At 40.1% G+C, this 18364-nt stretch overlaps 1 pseudogene; it reads left to right on the top strand.

The window, feature by feature from the left end:
- The window catches only part of LOC121080443, a 111992-nt pseudogene that overhangs the window by 72153 nt on the left and 21475 nt on the right, over positions 1–18364 (top strand).

The following is an 18364-nucleotide window of genomic DNA, read 5'->3' as shown; positions in this document are numbered from 1 at the left end:
AACGGGATGAACTGACTGCAACCCCCATTGCCCCATTCCCCTGCACCACTCAGGGGGAGGAGGTAGAGAAAATCAGAAGTGAAGTTAAGCCCAGGAAGAAGGAAAGGGTAAGGGGAAAGTGTTTTAAGATTTAGGTTTTATTTCTCATTACCCTAGTCTGATTTGATTGGTAATAAACTAATTTACCCAACTTGAATCTGTTTTGCCTGTGACAGTAATTGGTGAGTGATCTCTCCCTGTCCTTATCTCGACCCATGAACTTTTTGTTACCTTTTCTTTCCCCTATCCAGCTGAGGAGGAGTGTAAGGGACAAAAATAAGTTGACCTGGTAGAGTAACAAGACTGAATTGGCAGAACTGTTAGTGTACAGATAAGCGGCCAAATTTGGCAGTGAAACCGCAAGTGTGTGAACAGCTCATAATGAGCAACTGCTTTGCTACATGTAGACAAATTCCCAGGTGCTCTGCTGTATGTAGGCACATTCCAGGGCAGAACTTGGGTAGATAAGCAATTGTATATAACCAGCACTTATGTATGCAATAAACGATCTCACTTCTTCACTGACTTGGGGTCCGTGCCTTCATATGCCACAGAGGGGAGTGACAGAGTGGCTTGGTGGGCACCTGGCATCCAGCCAGGGTCAACCCACTACAAATTTTTATTGTAAATGATACACAGCACTGGACACCCAAAGTAATACAGTAGCCAACAAGCAGATGGGAAAGGAAATCCCAGTGTAATTTGTCAGTTGTGAAGGTCCAACCAGTTCTGATTGAAAAAATTAATATAATAACTTTCACTACTAACATATTTAAGAAAAACAAAACTTGCTTCTCACACTTGCACTTATACAGAGATTATTTTGTTGTTGTGATATGCTACTTAAATTGTTTTAGTTGTGCTTTACCCTTGTTGGTTACCATGCCTTTAAAAGAAAGAAGGGAAGAAGGATTACAGGTAGAGATTAAAACAAACCAAACTGGGATTAGAAGGGAAAAAAACCCCCAAAACCTCTCCCACCACCACTACCACCACCCCAGGTCCTTAAGAAAAATGTAGGACTCCCAAAGGCAGTGAAAAATAAGGGGAAAATTTGGTTAATTTTTCTTTGTGTGGAGGGGATCCACACCCACCCCCATATTGATTTGTAATGGCTTGTGCTGGAAGGACTGTTAGGGCCATAAAGTCATGTGGCTCTCCATATCCACAACAGAAAAACCTCAGGATGTAGCAACTATAGGTCAAGCATATTTTTGAAGTTTGAATTTTTAAAATTTCTGAAGCGCACAATAGGGACACATCTCATCTGTAGAGATTTAAAAAATTAAAGAATGTTTTAAAAATGTTAACTGATGGGAAAAAGATTTTTATTCCTATACCATAGTCAATTTTTATTGCATTTATTATGGAATATGTTGATACTTTGAACATTTCTCATCAAGTCTTACTACTTTTAAAGAATAGCGTTTAATGACGGAAATCTTGTCGTATTTCTGTCTGAGGAAAGGACATGGGATTTCTCGGAATCATTTATCTGATTTCAGAGGGCTGGAGCACCTCTTCTGTGAAGACAGGCTGAGACAGTTGGGGTTGTTCAGCTTGGAGAAGAGAAGGCTCCAGGGAGACCTTATTGCGTCCTTCCAGTACATAAAGGGGGCTTTATGGGAAAGGTGGAGAGGGGCTTTTTACAAGGGCATGCAGTGATAGGACAAGGGGAAAATGGCTTTAAACTGAAAGAGGGGAGATTTAGATTAGCTATTAGGAAGAAATTCTTTACTATGAGGGTGGTGAAGCACTGGCACAGGTTGCCCAGAGAGTTGTGGATGCCCCATCATTGGAAGTGTTCAAGGACAGGTTGGATGGGGCTTTGAGCAACCTGGTCTAGTGGAAGGTGTCCCTGCCCATGGCAGGGGGCCTGGAACTAGATCAGGGGTCCTCAAACTTTTTAAACAGGGGGCTGGCGCGCGGATGAAGTGGCAGGCAGTCATCTGCGACTGCTTGGTTTCCCCCCACAACCCCCAGTGGGGGGCGGGGGGGTTCTGTAAGTACCGGGGGCCATAGTGAGGTCCCTGGGGGGCCGTATCCAGCCCGTGGGTCGTAGTTTAAGGACCCCTGAACTAGATGATCTTTAAGGTCCCTTCCAACCCAAACCATTCTATGATAAATGAATTATAGTTGTTTTAATGAGGTATGTATATTTAAAGTGCTGATGATTAATGGCTAATGCAAACTGGATTATATGATTAAGTTCATATTTTTATCTTTTAAATCTTGATTTTTCTGTCCTTCCTTTTCCTCAGACTTTTGTTCATTCATTTGTTCAGGCTTATTGCTTGTTTCTACAGTAATTAATTTTCTCCTAATTTATTTTTTAAAGGGGTAAGTTCCCCCATCAGATATAATGGAAATAAGCACATTAAACTTGTATCTAATTTAACTCTGAATTAAAATTTCATATCTTTTTTTAAGCCTCAAATGTTTTGGAACACTTCAGAAATGTGTAGCCTGCAGATCAAGGAGATGTCCTTGAAATAAATCCCATTTTTGATGGAAGAAATCAAAATTTAGTTTTCCCAATGGATTTTGTCATCGTCTCTGCAGAATTCAACTGACTTGTTCATGTTTCTTTTATTTAATGACCATTTTGTATAGGTGAGACAGAAAAGAGAACAGATAACCTTTATGTATGTTGCATTTCAGGACATGGTGTTCAGTTCACTAATGCAGTTGATAGTTGAAACTAAAATTGTAACAGAAACTTATGATTTGGAAGTTTAAAATGGAGTTTAGTCTCTAAAATTTGTTCAAAGAGGGTGCATAAAGTAGGTTTCTGGGGAAAGAAAGCATTATAAAGGTGTTTTATTTCTGTTTCTTTTGTGTAGTGATGCCTTTGACATCCAGTATGGTGTAGTTGTCATCCACCTAAAAGAGGGCTTGGACTTATCTCACCTTCAGGGACAAGGTAATATTTATTTTATTTCCTCTGGCAAATAGCTGTTATTTTAACACCACTTTCTGAAGATGTTAAATGAAGAATTTGTTTGGTTTTTTTAGCGAAAACCAAAATCACTCTTTTCATAGAATAAAAATTACTGAAAGGAATAGGTCTGTGTGGTGGGTTGACCTTGGCTAGCTCCCAGGTGTGTAGAGAGCTTTATGGCAAGTGCTGGAGGCCACGATGCCTGTGAAGGACCTTGAAGGCTAAAGAAGAAAGAAAGATAAGGTTGGCTGAACGCCTGGAAGACAAATGGGATACGAAGCAAGGCTGGAGCAGATGTGTGATGCCACGTCTCGGCAGCTGGCTGAGAACATGAAACTCACAGAGGTAAGAAAGAAGAGAGAAAAAAAAAATGCAAGAAGTTCAGTACGTTTGTAGCTTAGTAATTAACCAATTATATGTAACCAAGAAGTGTGTGAACGGTATTGATTAACCAATGATATTTTAGTATGTTGCGTGTGATCAACGAACGAGGATATATAAGCATGGGTTTTGGACTAATAAAGGGTCTTCTGGTCAGATTCAGGAGTCCATGTCTCAGTCTCCCCAAATGGTGATCCCTATGGTGGAGTTCCAAAACCTTGGAAGAATAAGGACGGAATTGAGCGACAAAGACGACAGCTCGTGGAAGAGGGCTGCGTTCTGGAGGAGACGTCTTGGCTAAACGATCATTCTGCTGGCTGGACCAGGCAGACAACCCAAACCCCGGGGACTAAGGAAACTAAGGAAACAATGCCTGTACGCATCGATACAGGTGAGCAGCCAAGAAACTTTAGAAGCTTTAAGAAATTTTAAGAAACTTTAAAAAATGGGTTCAAATATGTCTGCAGAAGAAAAAAGTATATTAAGGGTGTTTCAGCATATTTTGCACAAAAGAGGAATTGTATATGAAAAAAGTAATCTGGGACTGTTGCTAGCCTGGTTAAAGAGCCAAGGCACCCCAGCAACCTCTACAGAAATATTTGATGTTAAAATGTGAGAGTCAGCAGGAGAGCAAATTTGGGAAAAGGCATCTCGAGGAGACTTGAATGCTAGTCAGATAATGACTACTTGGAGATTAGTGTTCGAGACATTGAAAGAGATGCGTGCAGAAAAACAGCTTGCAGATATTGCTAAGGAGGCTTGGTCGGAGACTGAGAAGGGGCAGGAAGCCAGTGTAACAACAAAACAAGATGTTGCTCAGCCGACGGAGCCGAGTGAGAGCAAGGCTGACACTGAGCATGTTTCTGATGAACTAGAAGGAGCAGAGTCGGAGGATTCAGATGAGGATGGACAAGGTGAAAATCTGTTAAATTTACGATTGGAGGATTTACAGTTAAAAAAGGAACAGTCAAAAGTAAGGATGAAGCAAGTGGTGCGGCAGAGTGCTAATAAGGAAAGCAACAGTGATAATGAAAATGATATCGGGAGACGGATTAAAAAAGAGTGGAGGGGAGTGCACTTGGAAAGTATGAAAGAGGGAGTGCACGTGTTTCCCATGGTATTACAAGATAGACACCCAGGCCAATATCAGGCGTTTCACTGGGAAATGATTAAGGAACTACAGAAAACTGCAATGCAAAATGGACTATATTCTCCTTTCACACAAACTTGATTAGAGAATGTGATGATGGGTCTGCAGCTAGTGACTGTTAGAATGGATCCGTGACAAAGTGCTGGACTTTCCACCTGATGGCATTTTGCAAATTCCTGCCTGGTAAGTGGTCAGCAGACAATTGTACGATGATGCTGTGCAGGGGGACTCCGCGTCGGGAATGCATTTAGCACCTTGGTGGCAAATTCTGACTACTCTTCACCAAGTGTGGACTAATTCTACTAACAGTGCTAAACCAGGGGAAGCTGTAAATTCCAACGACAGTGCGAACCTTCTCGACACACTGTCAAGGATGGTCTCTGCCCCCAAAGCTCCTGTCACTAATTGCAGCAACCCTCACAACACAGGACCAAGCACTGGAACAGGACAGCTCGGACAATGATTCCATTGACACTGATAAACCTTTTGATCCAGGTCCTATAGATCCAGAAAAGGAGCTAGACCTTTTTCCTCCCTCCCCCGGTGCATTGACTGTATTTTCGGGGAGGGTGAAAGGGGGTCTGAGGGATTGGTGGCAGGAATGCAAGTGGGAAGAGCTTAAGCGAGGAGATTTGGGAGTCACTGTGGCATGTTCAGTATTTTGTTAGACAAATCAACCTCCAGAGTGGCAGCTTGTGCAATACGAGGCTGTTAAAGAGTTAAACAAAGCAGTGCAGGGAGGGAGGATTCATAGTACATTTGCTATGTCCCTTCTTGAAGTAATTGAAGAGCCTTATACACTCACACCACATGACTGGAAGTCATTGCTTTGTATGGTACTAACTCTGATGCAGTAAATGATGTGATTATCTGATTTTTGTGAGCTATGTGTAGTGGCCTTGATTGAAAACTGCAGGAGCGGTCTGCAAACTGGGACCATGCGCGGCAATCAGTTAGCTGAGGGGAATTTGCTCGAGCTTGTCTAGACAACAATTAACATGATGAGGCGTGTTTGCAGAGCACAGGGGGGTGGGGGACGGATGGCGCCAAGGATGGCACCAAGGAAAGATAACACCTTGCTGTTAATTGATGGTAGTTAACCACCAATCAGAGATTGCCTAGTATGCAAGGCTTAGCTTCAAGAACCAATCTGTTTAAAACGCGCAGCTTCTGAAAGTCTATAAAACCTCGTGCTTCTGTACAATAAATTGACATTTGCTTGCATCAAGCTGCGTCCCGTCTCTTCATTCGCCGCAAATTGGTGACCCCGACGTGATGCGTTTAAGGATCTGACGTGAAGGGCTCTCGAATCGCCTATCTGAGCGACATGCAGCGAATCCCACAGAACTTTGAATGATCTGCTGAAAGGAAGCAGGAGCCGGCAGAAATCCCTCCGGAGCTGAGAGGTGAGCTGTGGGAAATCCGTAACGGGGAATCAGGCTTCGTCCCCAGAAAGAGACGTATATGGACTCATGAAGGGTCTTCTAGTCAGATCAGGGAGTCCGTGCCTCAGTTTCCTCAAATGGTGACCCCTATGGTGGTGTTCCGAAGCCTTGGAAGAATAAGGACGGAAAAAAGACAGCTCGTGGAAGAGGGCTGCGTTCCGGAGGAGACGGCTTGGCTGAACTTGCTGTCTGGACCAGGCGGACAAACTAAAACCCGAGGATAACACCTGTATTCATCGAGACAGGTGAGCAGCCAAGAAACTTTAGAGACTTTGAAAGAATGAAAGTGTGCACATACAGCAGCCAATTGTATGATGCTGCCGCGGAGGGGAACTCCGTGTCGGGAATGCATTTAGCATCTTGGTGGCAAATTCTGACTACTCTTTGCCAAGTGTGGACTAATTCTACTAACGGTGCTAAACCAGAGGAAGCTGTAAATTCCACCGACAGCACGACTCTTCTCAAGACACCGTCAGCGATGGCGATACTGTCCACACCTCCTCTGCCCCCAAAGCTTCTGTCACTGATTGCAGCGACCCTCACAACACAGGACCAAGCACGGGAACAGGACAACTCGGACAATGATTTTATTGACACAGATAAACCTTTTGATCCAGGTCCTATAGATCTGGAAAAGGAGCTAAACCTTTCCCCCACCCCCTTGTCTCTCCTGATGCATTGATTGTATTTTTGGGGAGGGTGAAAGGGAGTCTGAGGGATTGGTGGCAGGAATGCAAGTGGGAAACACTTAAGTGATAGGTTTTGGGAGTCGCTATGGCATGTTCAGTATTTTGTCAGACAAATCAACCTGCAGAGTGGCAGCCTGTGCAATACGAGGCTGTTAAAGGGTTAAGCAAAGCAGTGTGGGAAAGGAGGATTCATAATACATTTGCTATGCCCCTTCTTGAAGTGATGGCAGAGCCTTATACACTCACACTGCATGATTGGAAGTCATTGCTTTGTATGGTACTAACTGATACAGTCTATGATGTGGTTATCTGATTTTTGTGAGCTATGTATAGTGGCCTTGATTGTAAACCTTAATCGGGGAATTGCTGTTAACTATGAGCAGTTGGCTGGAGCAAATAATTGTGCCGATTCTGTGACTCAGGCAAGGTATCCCAGGGACAACTGTTTGCAAATGAATGAGATGGCTATTAAGGCAGTCCGGATGCGGGAGTCTTGCCACAGTCTTGCAGGGTCCTAGAGAGTCACTAACTGTAATACTAACTTGATTGATTGGCTTCAGAATATTTTGCAACAAGTCGAACATCAGGAAGCTCAAGGGATGCTTTTAAAACAACTAGCTGTGATAATGCCAATGAAAATTGTAAACGGGCAACTTTCATAATCGCAACCCCAACATGTGTCAAATGATTGTAACGCAGAACTCACAGCAGACTGTAATTCTCAGGCTGAGTTCTGGAATGCAGCATAACAGATTTTTGCTTCTCTAATCTCTTCTGTAAGAATAGTACACGCTTTTAACTTGCTTAGTAAATTAGGCTGCTGGCTTGCTAAACAAAGTAATATTACAAATACTGTTCTTTTTTTTCTGGCTTATTAACAGATGTTGATTCTGCCCATCATATGTTGCTACAGAACCGAGGTGCTATCGATTTTTATTATTAGCACAGGGACACAAGTGTGAAGACTTTGATAGGATGTGTTACGTGAATCTGAGTGACCACTGTGAATTAATTTACAAAAGTATCCAAAACTCAAAAGCCTTAAAACAAAGATCTGCAACAGAGCCAGGGGCGGGATGCCTTTGGTCTCTTCTCATGGCTGGGAAACTTTGGGCCATGACTCAAAAGTATTACAGGATTTATTATAATTATCTTTAACCACCTTATTGATGTTTGCCTTATGTCTCCCATGCTTTTTTCCCCTGTATTCAGTGTTTAGTTGATTGTAACATAAAGCAGGTCATGGTCACCCAGCTACACACCCCCTTTGCCTCGTCGCAATTAAGCAAAAAAGAGGATAGAGAATGTCTGAAGAGAGAGATAGGAGAGGAAACTGGAGAATATTTGACCTAACAAGAGATGAGAGAACAGCTAGGTATTGTGAAGGAGAATAGCAAAGATAAACATGGTTATCTAGTGTTTAATGGGTGTCTGCACGCTTGTAGAGATATATAGCTATGTAACTGCATGAATGATTCCTGCCCTGAGCCTGGTGGAGCATACAGCTGCGGTTTGCGTCCGGGCTCAGAGATGTAAATAGGGGCTTCTTTGTTACGGTAAAAGTTTTTCTCTTTGCATAAAAAAGAGAGGGAATGAAGGGAATGACCCCAGAGGTATGTTCAGAGAAGGCATGCTATGTTTTGAACTTTTTGACTGAACCAGCTCTTGTTTGGTGTGCCCTTCCACCTATGTATAATGTTAATCCAAAAGAAGATGATATTGTTTACACTTTGAATGTCGATAATTGTCTTTCTGTAGATGTTAATGTAGTGGGAGGCTGTGATGGGAACGTGTCGCAGCCGTTCTTCTCTTATCCGGAGTAACAGCAGGGAAAGCATTAGAGTTAAATCACTTTGTTTGGTAGGCAATTAAGAATGCAAGTCAAAATTGCCACTGCTTTTTGTTGTTGGTTCAAGGACATGGCTGTGAGGATTTTGATGGTATGTGCTGCAGGGATTTTAGGCGCCCCATTGCAGCAACATGTTATCAAAATCTGAGAAAATTTCAGCCTTTTTTGGCATTCATTCAATCAATTGGCAGTATTGTTTGTTTGCTATTACCTTGGTTGCTGTCATGTTTGCAAGGGCCCTGCAGAACATGGCAAACCTGGTACTAGCTGTGCAAAAACAAAAAAGGGAAAATTGTAAAATTGTACGGAACAGAGACAGTGGGTTATTTTGACACTGATAATGTCTCAGTTGCTTTTTTATTTGTTCTATTACTTATACCTTGTTTTTACTTGTTCGGTTCCAAAGGTTCTTTTTGTGCAACAGGAAGGGGGAGATGCAGGAGCGGTCTGCAAACTGGGACCATGCGCGGCAATCAGTTAGCTGAGGGGAATTTGCTCGAGCTTGTCTAGACAACAATTAACATGATGAGGCGTGTTTGCAGAGCACAGGGGGGTGGGGGACGGATGGCGCCAAGGATGGCACCAAGGAAAGATAACACCTTGCTGTTAATTGATGGTAGTTAACCACCAATCAGAGATTGCCTAGTATGCAAGGCTTAGCTTCAAGAACCAATCTGTTTAAAACGCGCAGCTTCTGAAAGTCTATAAAACCTCGTGCTTCTGTACAATAAATTGACATTTGCTTGCATCAAGCTGCGTCCCGTCTCTTCATTCGCCGCCTTAATCGGGGAATTGCTGTTAACTATGAACAGTTGGCTGGAGAAAATAATTGTGCCGATTCTGTGACTCAGGCAAGGTATCCCAGGGACAACTATTTGCAAATGAAGGAGATGGCTATTAAGGCAGTCCGGATGTGGGAGTCTGGTCGAGCCTCTAGTGAGTCGTTCGCCACAGTCTTGCAGGGTCCTAAAGAGTCATATACTAACTTTATTGATCGGCTTCAGAATATTTTGCAACAAGTCGAGCATGAGGAAGCTCAAGGGTTGCTTTTAAAACAACTAGCTATGATAATGCCAATGAAAATTGTAAACGGGCAACTTTCAATTGCAACCCCAACATGTGTCAAATGATTATAATGCAGAACTCACAGCAGACTGTAACTCTCAGGCTGAGTTCTGGAATGCAGCATAACAGATTTTTGCTTCTCTAATCTCTTCTGTAGGAATATTACACGCTCTTAACTTGCTTAGTAAATTAGGCTGCTAGCTTGCTAAACAAAGTAATACTACAAATACTGTTCTTTTTTTTCTGGCTTTTTAATAGATGTTGATTCTGTCTGTCATATGTTGCTACAGAACCAAGATGCTATTGATTTTTATTATTGGCACAGGGACATGGGTGTGAAGACTTTGATAGGATGTGTTATGTGAATCTGAGTGACCATTCTGAATTAATTAACAAAAGCATACAAAACTTAAAAGCCTTAAACAAAGATCTGCAGCAGAGCCAGGGGCGGGATGCCTTTGGTCTCTTCTCACGGCTGGGAAACTTTGGGCCGCGGATCAAAAGTATTACAGGATTTATTATAATTACCTTAACCACCTTATTGATGTTTGCCTTATGTCTCCCGTGCCTTTTTTCATGTATTCAGTGTTTAGTTCATTATAACATAAATCAAGTCATGGTCACCCAGCTACACATAACCTTTGCCTTGTTGCAATTAACAAGCAAAGAAGAGGAGGATAGACAATGTCTGAAGAGAGATATAGGAGAGGAAGATAGAGAATATCTAACCTAACAGGAGATGAGAGAGCAACTAGGTATTGTGAAGGAGAGTAGGAAAGATGAACATGGTTATCTAGTGATAAATAGGTGTCTGCATGCTTGTAGTGATATATAGCTATGTAACTGCATGAATGGTTCCTGCCCTGAGCCTGGTGGAGCATGCAGCTGCGGTTTGTGTCCGGGCTCAGAGATGTAAATATGGGCTTCTCTGTTAAGGTAAAGTGTCTCTGGTTGCATTAAAAAAAAAGTGACTTTAATAAGACTTAGAAAAACAATAGTGAACATAAGAACTTTTTCCAGTTACTCTTCTGTTTCTAGAAATATGCTTTTTCATCATGTGTGTTTTTCAGTTAAGGGGTAAAATGTGGAAACTAGTTGTTAGGATGACAACTGCAACCTAATCTAATTCCAAGCAATTTGAGGTAAAATGGACTCCTGAATTTTGTTCATAAATTATAATGGAGTGCTACATATATATAAATGCTAGAACATAACCCTATTTCAGTGTGACCAGAATTTAACATACAACTGCATCAGCATATTGACAGAATATCTTTTGAATTATTTCTTTTTTTTCCTTAACCTCTAAATTGGGAACAGCTCAAGGTGAAAAGACTGTTCAAATCCTCAGCTGGTGCTTCAGAAGGAATAAGTGTTCTTTGTGTACAGGTGAATTTAACACAGCTGAAAATTTGTTTTGGGTTAAAAGTCAAATATCTGTCACACCTTCATCACCACCACCACAACCTTTAAGGTCAGTGGAAAAAGTATTCTGTACTCCGTTGCAGCGGTGAAACTTCAGTTTGTGTGCTTAACTGCAACTCCTTTGGTGAAAATGAAGTTGTCATAGAAGTTAGACTTTAACTTGAGTAACATACCATTTGATACCTTGTAAGTGAGAAAGATTGTGTCCCGGCAGCATGCCATTTCCCACACTTGTGCCTAGAATTATACTTGAAATCAGCTTGCGTGTTAAGTTTAAATGTAATCACACAGATATCTCAAAGTCCACAAAGATACAGTACTGCTTAGGGTATTCTTGCAGTATAGCAGGTGCAAAACCAGTTTTAAAGTAATGATCTAAAGAAGCGTTTTCTTTCAGGAGCACCATTTTTTCACTTCTAATAGATCATACACAATACAACATAATATCTCTCCATAAAGTGTCTTGTGGATAGAACGCATTCTACAAATTTGTATTAGAAATAGATGTTTGTATATTTAACCTGATGAAGTTGCCTAAGCTAAAGGATCATGACCTAGGTATTGTTATGAAGCTCAAAGACATTGACAACAGTGATGGAGAAGAGTGATTTAACATGTAGTTGATTTATGGTTCATACAGGACTATATCATACTACATTTAATTCCAGTAATGGTCTAAAGGTGTCCGTTCAGCTGTTTGTTTAGTTCTAAGTTTTCATTGTATGCTTTCAGGTTCTTTGAAAAACAGCAATAACAGTTGAACAATTATTTCAAGTACAGCTTTGTTCTACACAATTTCCACTTCCATGCTTTAGAATGGAGGCACAGTGGAACACTCGCCCAAGTGCAAGATTTCAAGAGCTTTTAAGTAGGTTTTATCTCTTTTTTTTTTTTAGGATAGAAAATGTTTCTTAACAGCTTATATATAGAATTTTCAAGTTAAACACAATTTCTCATGCTCATTTATTTGATTAGAAGTTTCTGATGGAATATTTTAATAAAATTTCCATAGCTTATTGCATGTTCTTATAAATAACCATAAACCTATATGTAGACCTCTGTATGAAATGCGCTGATAAGAAAAGTTTTACATTTTGTGAACCTGATTGAAATGTACAAATGTACACATAAAATAAGGCTAAAATTGGTAATTAAGTAATGAGAAAAAAAAATAAAAAAATGAACAGCCCATAACATGTTAAAGCAACTTTTTGAAAAAAAAAAAAAAAAACAAACCAAACAAAACAAAACCAAAACCTAAAAGGGTGAATTGTACAGTATGGAGACAGTGGGTTGTTTTGACATTGATAATGTGCAGCTGTGGCCTTGCTTTGACGATGTGCAGCTGAGATCTTGCTGCAAAGAGTTAAATAAATTTGAGGGAGTATGAGAAGAAACCAGGATGAGACAGAAACAAAGGAGGAATGTGATCTCACCTCTAGAAGATAAGGAAACAGCATGAACAGTAGAGAGTAGCCTATAAGTGAACAGTGCTAAGGAATGCGTTGTATGAACCTTTCGGACCATTCGAAGTCAATTTACAGTTAGTTACAAAAATTGAAGGACATGTCAAATGACTTACAGCATGAACTATCAGGAGATTGGTTGCGGAATCTTTTTAAGTCATGGGGAATCACCAGATGGTTGCAGGAGCTTACAATACACAGAGGAATGTTGTTATTTGTAATTGTGGTTATATTGATGATTATTCCCTGTATGTTGAATTGTATAAGATCTACGATTCAAAAGCAGTTTAACCTGTATGTTGTCTCTGTTCAAAATAAAGAAGGGGGAATCGTAGAGAGCTTTATGGCAAGTGCTGGGGGCCACGATTCCTGTGAAGGACCTTGAAGGCTAAAGAAGAAAGAAAGTAAGATAAGGTTGGCTGAATACCCAGAAGACAAATGGGATATGAAGCAAGGCTGGAGCGGATGCGTGATGCCACGTCTCGGCGGCTGGCTGAGAACATGAAACTCACAGAGGTAAGAAAGAAGAGAGAAAAAAAAATGCAAGAAGTTCAGTACGTTTGTAGCTTAGTAATTAACCAATTATGTGTAGCCAAGAAGTGTGTGAACAGTATTGATTAACCAATGATATTTTAGTATGTTGCGCGTGAACAACGAACGAGGATATATAAGCATGGGGTTTGGACTAATAAAGGGTCTTCTGGTCAGATTCAGGAGTCCGTGTCTCAATCTCCTCACAGGTGCTCACCAAGTCGCTCTATCACTCTCCCTCCTCAATAGGACAGGGGGAGAAAATACAAAGAAATGCTTGTGGGTTGAGGTAAGGACAGGGAGATCACTCACCAATTACTGTCATGAGCAAAACAGACTTGACTTGGGAAAGATTAATTTAATTTATTGCCAATTAATAACAGAGTAGGATAATGCAAAATTACATCAAATCTAAAAACACCTTTCCTCCACTCCCATCTTCTTGCCAGGCTCAAAATCACTCCAAAATCTTCTACCTCCTCCCCCCTCCTCAAGTGGCACAGGGGGATGGGGAAAGGGGGTTGCAGTCACTTCATAACTCTTTGTCTCTGCTGCTATTTCTTCCTCATGCTCTTCCCTTGTTCCAGTGTGGGGTCTCCCACAGAATACAGTCCTTCATGAACTTCTCCAACATGGGTCCTTCCAATGGGCTGCAGTTCTTCAAGAACTGTTCCAGAGTGGGTCCTTTCCATAGGGTGCAGTCCTTTAGGAATGGACAGCTCCAGCATGGGTCCCCCACGGGGTCACAGGTCCTGCCTGAAAATGCACTCCTTCTGGGTTCCTCTCCATGGGCTGCAGTTTCTGCCAGGACCCTGCTCCAGCATGGGACATCCACCTGCTCTAGCATGGGGTCCCCCACAGGCTGCAGGGTGGATATCTGCTCCACTGTGGTCATCCATGGGCTGCAGGGGGACAACCTGCCTCACCATGGTGTTCACCATGGGCTGCAGGGGAATCTCTGCTCTGGCACCTGGAGCACCTCCTCCTCCTCCTTCTTCACTGACCTTGGTGTCTGCAGAGTTGTTTCTCTCACATATTCTCATTCCTCTTTCCCAGCTGCTGTTGCACAGCAGTTTTTACCCCTTTTTAAATATGTTATCACAGAAGCACTACCACTGTCACTGATTGGCTCAGCTTTGGCCATCGGCCAGTCCATCTTGGAGCTAGCTGGAACTGGCTCTGTCCAACATGTGGGCAGCTTCTGGTGTCTTCTCACAGAAGTCACCCTTGAAGCCTCCCTGCTACCAAAAGCCTTGCCACAGAAACCCAACACAGCCTGACATCTGTAAGAAGTATACCCTATGTTCAGCAACAGAAATTTTTTTAATATATATACAACTATCTGTATGTGTAAGCTGTATGTACTTGCTTCCCAATGACTTAATGTTACTGAAAGAAAGAGGCTACCAAATTGACATCAATTACTTAAGACCCTAGTCTAGAAATTAAGAAAATATTTTAGCAAAAGTTGCATGAGCCAGTAATACTGTTATGTATTTTTTTCCCCCTTACCTTAGCAGCTTAGAGACCTCAACAGAAATCTGTCTTAAGTTTGGAAAGATTTTGTATTTTCAATGTAGAAGACTTGCTTGCACTTTGTAGGTATTTGTCTTAAGTCCACTAGCATAATTTTAGTTGCATTTCGAGCACAATCATGAAGGAAGCCTTTGAACTTCATTGGCAACTGTCTACTGAATTGATAATGTATAATTTGTTTGTAGCCTGCTCCATGCAGTGTGGCTACAATGAGGAAGACTGCTTGTGGCATGCAACTCATGCTGTGTAGGTGGCACCCTGTGGAAAGAGAGGATGTTTTTTCCTTCCCTGGAAATATACAAAGGTGTTAGGATTTAGGGAGAGGCAGAGAACTTATTGCTATGTACAAGAGGGCAAAGCAGTATGAGAAAAACAGTAAGGAGTGGCCTGTTTTTCACACAGGACACTGCTGAGATTGGGAAAGCATAACTTCAAGGTGTCAGAAAAGTCTTATTAGTATCCACGGGGGTCTGTGTTGAGTTTGCTTCAACTCAACCATCAAGTAGCTCAACTGAAGCCAATCCTGGAAGAAAACTTGGTGGTCTGGGCCGTGGCTGGGGCCTTGTCTAAGGCTCATCCTCCACTTGGGGTTAGACTTTGTATTTTTTCTCCTTTTGCATGGAAAATGTTGCACCAATATCCTCCCCCCACATATGTTTAAACAAAAACCAAGGTCTCCATGTCAGATAGAATTAGTAGTGTGACACCATTAATATAATAGCAGAGAATGTGATACCTTTACCACGCATTTCATACTTAAGGCATCTTGTCAACCATAGAGTTCCATTAGCAACACTTGAAAAACTCTTTCACTATACAAATGCTTAGTTAACATTATTCTGGTATCAGTAGCTGCCTTTTGTAATTATTGTTTCTTTTATTAAAGTTGGGGGGGGTTGTCCTAAAGGCTTTTCCTTTTGATCAAAGGAGGGAAATTTTTGCTAAAATGAGAAAAATTTCTAGCCAATGTTTCTGTTTAGCTCTTAATTTTTTCAAATTCTATTTATGCCAGAGGTACTGTGTATTGATACTTTTACATTTTTAAAATATGCATATAATATAAACATGAAGTTTGTACTTTCTCAGTAGTAGCTAGCTGTTTTATGTTTAACCTACAGTAATGCGATAGACACCAAAAATCTGGGAAGGAAGTAGCAGGAATCTAAAGCTATTTTCAAAGGAGGAGCCTCTTTGTACTTTGAATCAGTTTTTATAAGTTTTTGTTGTTTTCCATAGCATAGCAGTTGTAGTATAGTTTAACCAACTGTGAACTATTCCAGTACAGTCACATATCTCTGTCTGATACCATTTGGCACAAATAAGTGGTTTATAATGCATTTCTTTGCTTCCTCAAATAAGAGATACTCTCATTCTAAGAAAAATCTACATGTTCCAAGGATGTCATAGTAAAAGTGGATTATAGCAAGAAGGCTGAGACAGATGCTTTTTCTACAGCTTTTGTTCTGTCATCTAGTGAAAACACTCCTGTTCTACATAAAGGTAACTTTCTAGTTAGCAATGAAACTTGAATTCTCACTCTTTCTCTCTCTGGTTCTGTTTTCATTCTCTCCCCCACCTTCCCCCAAGGAATTAGATAAGGTTGGGTTTTTTGGTCTGGGGAACTGAAGCGTCTTATGCTTTTCTAGCCATTGATGTCTAATCATTTAAGTATTTTGGTTTAGAATTTACCAGTACATAAAATAAATCTTTGAGCTCTAGGCCTCTAAATAAAATAGTTGGTAGACTACAAACTACAATGAATATTTTTTTTTTGTTTTAAATAGTTAATGAGATTGGTGAGAAGCAGTCCATAAAGCTATATATTGAAAGTGCTACTAAATTTATGAAGGGTTCATTACCTCAGACTAGAATTTTTTATTATATTCATATTAACAGGCACAAATAATTCAAGATACGATACTTTAACATTATCTGTCTTTCCTCTTTTTAAGGAAAAAGCTTAAAGTGACTTTATAGTTAAATGAGAAATGTTTGGATTTGTTTCTTGGGTGCGTTTCTTTTTAAGTACAAGTCATTCTTAGGACGTCTTTTTCATATGAAAACCCATTTCATTCTACATCTTTATTTTCTAAGGTTTTTTTTAATATAAAACAGTTGTGTTTTCAGTAACATCACAAAGGAAATTAACCTTTTCATTTTTTATTTTTAAACATGTTCCAGAGGACGAGGAGGATGGAAAGACTCCAATGCAGTCACTGTTGAAAAAAAGCAGGCATTTTTCACCATTTTGTGTTAAATCATTCTTTCGCGTTATTAATTTTTATTTTCCTTTCACACGCTTTCTTGTATATGCACATGTGTGTGTGTACCAGAGAGAGAAAATATCAACCATACAATGTTAATTTTTTTCTTTATACTTGAGTTGGAATATGGTTGGTTCATCTTCAAGGATTAGGTTGCAGTAAAATGAAAGTTTGTGCAAGTTCCCAGAACAGGATGTTACTGTGTATGCACAGTAGGATTGTGTATGCATCCAAAATATGATTGTTGGGTGGTTTGGGGTTTTTTGTTTGGTTGGTTGGTTTTGAGTGGGTTTTGTTGATTCTTTTTTTAAACTTTGTTCTTTATAATTTATATTGAAATGTATCCAGGAGCTTGCTTAGTTCTCCGAGTCTCAGACATTTTACTGGATCACTACTCGATTTAGGAGTAAGGGAAGGATTATCTAGTGTTATACTCTCAAGGGTTGTTTCAGTCTATTCAATAGATCTTCTGAAGCCATAGTTGTTGGTATAGTATTTGGAATTGTTCAATAGCTTACAAAGCAAAGGATAATATAGACAAACAGTGAGATTATTGTCTGAAATAACATGAAGTAGTCATTCAAATAGTATGAATAGAGATTAATTAGGATGAATTAAGCAGTTCTTGGTTTATTTTAGTCTTTTTTTGAAAGTTAAGCAAATACTTTTGCCTCAACTAAAATACATCCAACTCTTTTGACATTTACTTCATAATTTTGACAGCTAGAAGCTGTTATTTTTTAATAATGGAAAGTGAGATTTCAGCCTGAAGTACAAGATGGCAGTTTGGAAGAAGTCCCAGTATGCAATATAGTAGTATAGTAATTTAAATCAGTCACAGATGTACTCTGAATTTAAAAATTCCAAAGAAGGCAAGGACTGAGATGAATATCAAACTCATGTTTCTTGTTCAAATGCAGATTTAAGCTAAGGGAAATTAGTTAGGTTTTTTTCTAGAGTTCTTTTATATATTTATATGTATTTAATTGAAAATGCCATTGTAGTCTTGTTTTAATAAGTATCTATACATTAGATACAACAGCTGTCCTGGTTACACAAAACTAGTCTATATTGTGCTTCAGAGCCTTGCACATGTAAAACAGTACTTTCTACAAAAGATAGAATTTCAACAGTGGGAGCTAGCTTTTCTATTGACCAGATGCTTAAAGAAAAATGGATTTAAGGAATGAAGAACAGTGCTTAGGAGGTGGTTCTTATTTATAAATTAGAGTCTATATGTTTCTCAGGGGAGTAAGATTTTTGTCATGCAAGAGCAATGCAACAGCACATGATCTAATGCTCTGAAGTATGTATGTGATATTAGTTAAATTGTTCAGGCAAATGACTATGTAAAGTTCTTGCAAATTATTTATTTGTCAAATGTCAGCTAGATGACTTGAAGGTTTAAATCTGTAGCTGCTGAACTTGTGAGTTTGTGAACTCCCTAAATATAGCTTAGTATATATCTATTCAATCAAAATTTGGAGTCTAGAAAAAGAAAATTTTAAAATTACTTCTATTTCAACTTACAGATATCACAGAATATTAAGATGTTGCATTTGGGCTTTGGGGTTATTAAGCAA

This window comes from Falco naumanni, chromosome W, assembly GCF_017639655.2.
Source record: "Falco naumanni isolate bFalNau1 chromosome W, bFalNau1.pat, whole genome shotgun sequence".
In the NCBI taxonomy this organism is placed as follows: Eukaryota; Metazoa; Chordata; class Aves; order Falconiformes; family Falconidae; genus Falco; species Falco naumanni.
The sequence above is the reverse complement of the archived record's forward strand: the minus strand, read 5'-3'. Positions and strand labels throughout refer to the sequence as shown.